This window comes from Lynx canadensis, chromosome B2 (assembly GCF_007474595.2).
Source record: "Lynx canadensis isolate LIC74 chromosome B2, mLynCan4.pri.v2, whole genome shotgun sequence".
Classification (NCBI taxonomy): Eukaryota; Metazoa; Chordata; class Mammalia; order Carnivora; family Felidae; genus Lynx; species Lynx canadensis.
The window spans coordinates 130595598-130599329 of NC_044307.1; the positions used below are offsets into that span (position 1 = coordinate 130595598).

The 3732-nt window shown below is 40.9% G+C and overlaps 1 pseudogene; it reads right to left on the reverse strand.

Annotated features, from left to right (window-relative positions):
• Nucleotides 1-1919: 1919 nt before the first annotated feature.
• LOC115514488 lies at nucleotides 1920-2979 on the reverse strand (annotated as a pseudogene).
• Nucleotides 2980-3732: the final 753 nt, after the last annotated feature.

Sequence of the window (3732 nt, forward strand, 5' to 3'; positions counted from 1 at the left end):
ATGTCATTCAAGTAATAATATAAGAAAGCGAGCGGCTCAACAAAGTCAAAGCACACATGCACTTAGTTCAAAAAGTTGGTGGATTTAGACTCATAAAGTCTGTGCCATAACAAATACTCCTCAAGTGTATGCTCATTTTCAGTATACACTTTCCTCCTCTCTATTTTCAAGTGCTTCCATGTACGTCATCTTATTTATCCCCGAATAGAGGAATTATCCCCATAAGGCAGATGACAAAACTGAAACCCAGGAAGTTTAAATGACTTGCTCACTCTATTCAGCTGGGAAAGCTAACAACCCATAAATTGAAAGCAGGTACTGTGCTTTCAAACACTCCAACTTTAATAAAATACTTTACAATATATTAAAAGGCCAGGGGCGCCTGGGTGGCTCAGTCGGTTAAGTGTCCGACTTCGGCTCAGGTCCCGATCTCACAGTCCGTGAGTTCGAGCCCCACGTCGGGCTCTGTGCTGACTGCTCAGAGCCTGGAGCCTGTTTCGATTCTGTATCTCCCTCTCTCTCTGACCCTCCCCCATTCATGCTCCGTCTCTCTCTGTCTCAAAAATAAATAAATGTTAAAAAAAAATTTTTTTTTTTAAATAAAAGGCCATTTACCTGCTTGCTGACTCTGTAACCTATACTTTCTGTGACCTGTCGTCCTAAAAATCGGTCTTTTGATTTCACTCCTGGGAGGGCCCTGCCTTGTCAGGAGGAAGTGTTAGAACAGTCATATAGAAAAGCCTTTAACATTTTAAACCTCTTTGCACACTTATCAGGTCCAGAGCAATTAAAAATGAACAAACAATCAGACAAAACCAACTCAAGTGGTAGTAGTGACCTTTGAAAGCTACTCTTTAGGTCAAGAGACCATCAACTGATGGCTCTAAGGACAGAAGTCATCAAAGGTACCTGAAACACAGATAACCAGCTCAAAGCCAGCTCAGAAAAGGAACCCTGCCAGAAGATTGTGTTTGTCTATTTAATCTTCTTCAACAAACACTGGAGAACACAAGGTTGTGTGAAAGGTTTCTCAGACATATATTTTTAGGAAAGTCTACTCTTACCTGCCATTTTCCTTTCATTCACAATGATAATATTATTTACTGAGTTCTTACTACATGCCAAGCACTCTTAGATCTTTATGTAGTAAACTCACTCATCCCCATATAGGCCCTATGACATAGGTGCCCTTTTTATCTTGACTTTTAGGTAACCAAGCAAGCAGAGGAAGGTGAAGTGACTTGGCCCAGGTCACCCAGCTCAGCAAAGCTCTGAGCCCAGACAATCTCTCTCTCTCTCTTTTTTTTCTTTTCTTTTTTTAAAATTTTTATTTTTTTTATTTCAACTTTTTTTGTTTTGTTTTGTTTTTGTTTTTTTTTGTTTTGTTTTGTTTTTTTGGGGGGGGGACAGAGAGAGACAGAGCATGAACAGGCGAGGGGCAGAGAGAGAGGGAGACACAGAATCGGAAACAGGCCCAGGCTCTGAGCCATCAGCCCAGAGCCCGCGAGATCGTGACCTGGCTGAAGTCGGACGCTTAACCAACTGCGCCACCCAGGCGCCCCTCTCTTTTTTTTCTTAATGTTTATTCGTTTACTTCTGAGAGAGAGAGTGGGGGAGTGGTTGAGAGAGAGGGAGGGAGACTCCCAAGCAGACTCTGCACTGTCAGCACAGACCCCAATGCGGGGCTTGAACCCACAAACCATGACCTGAGCCAAAGTCAGACGTTTAACCGACTGAGTCACCCAGGCACCTCTACTCTTTTTTTTTTAAATGTTTATTTATTTATTTTGAGAGAGAGAGAGAGAGAGAGAGAGAGAGAGAAGAGAGAGCGGGGCAGGGGCAAAGAGAGAGAATCCCAAGCAGGCTCTGTGCTGTCAGTGCAAAGCCTGAGGTGGGGCTCAAACTCATGAGCTGTGAGTTCAGGACCTGAGCAGAAATCAAGAGTCAGAGGCTTAACTGACTGAGCCACTCAGGCGCCCCTGGATGGTCTGACTCTTAACCTCTATGTCTTATTGTACTCCAGTTCAGGCCTTCATCAGTTCCCTTAGATGCATTCCTGTTCACCTGAAATCTTCCAGAGCACAAGCATCTGTACCAGTAGAGTGCCCAGTACTGTGAATGCTCAGCCGAGTTCATTGTATGATTGATAGAATGAATGAAGGAGGGACAGATGAATGAAAGAATGAGTATAGAAATGTGTTCTGAGAGGTCAGAAAAAGAAGAGATTCTTTTAGAGTAGGTGGGGAAGGAAGAAAAGGTTACATCAAAGAGCCTTGAATAATGGTAGGATTTCAAAAGGCAGAGATAAAGAAAAGGGAATTTCAGGTGGAAAAATTATATAAAGCTGGAGACACTGGAAAGCCTGGAGATACAGTCAGAGAACAGCAAGTTGAACAAATTGGCAGTGGCTTATTCTTGGGCTACATGAATGAAGGTAATGCAGGGAGAGGTCTGATCAGGTTAACGTGAGGTTAGTTTGCTGAATGTTTTATTTTTTTTCATTTTAATAGTTTTTGTTTAAAGCTGTGTATAAGATTAGTTTATTCCTACATCTTCTCAATTGTTTCTTTCTTATATTTGCCCTTTTATTTTACTACTTGGTGAGATTTGGTTTTACGTTCAAGGATCTTTTTGTGGTCTTTGTCCACTTTTAGTCTAGTGATAACCACCTTGCTGGGGTGAATGCCCACATGGACAGTTGTGCCACTTGCCTTCTGTCGCTGTACTTATTCAGTGTAGATGGCATACTTTTTCCCATACACCTGGACTACTTTGCCAATTTGCTGACCTTTGTAGTGTCCTTGCACAAGCTGTACTTCATCATCCTTCCGGATGGCCACGGGTCAAATGTTGTACTTCTGTCTCAGCTTTTTGGAAAGAGAGGAAGATACAATCTCTCTGCAAATGTGGGAAAGGTGCATTGAAATGCCTTCTGTGGTTCTTGCTCCGCTCAGAAGTCACAGAGGGATTGGACTTCATCTTGGCCACTGGCACTTCAGCGATGGCCGCAAAAAGAAAGAAGTACTGAATGTTTTATAGCAGGCTGAAGGAATCACTGCTTTAAAGAACTGGATGCCTCCGGAGGAGTATAAATGTAGATGTAAAGGATGACAATCTTGGGACTATGCTTTTGGGAAACTGAATGGGCAGTAATGTGTCAGAAATTCAGGGCAGGGGTTGCTGACCTATAATGAATGAATACATGATTGAGTCTTAGGACGTCTGTGAATCCCTGAAAGGCACACAAAATTTTGTCTGTATTTGTTTATGTACATATTTCTACTGAGACTGTCTACAACCTCTCAATGATTCTCAAAAATTGTGACCATTCCCCTGCCCCAAACAGGACAGCCACAAGGCAAACATCCAAATAGATACCATAATTCCATATATCTAAATATCTTAATATTATAAATGAAGTTAAACTGTTGAATAAAATATGTTCTTCAACCTCACAATATGTAGTACAGTAATGATATTCAAATTTTACTTTGAATTTACTTTCATAAAAATGTAAATTAATGTAAATACTAAAACCTCAAAATATTAAACATGTTAAAAACTATATATAAAAACTATCCATTAAAAACTAAAAAGCAATTAAAATAATGATGAGATACTACTACGTACCTATGCTAATAGGTATCCAAAACACCAACAACACCAAATGCTGGTGAGGATATGGAGAAACAGAAGATCTCATTCACTGCCGGTGGGAATGCAAAATGATGC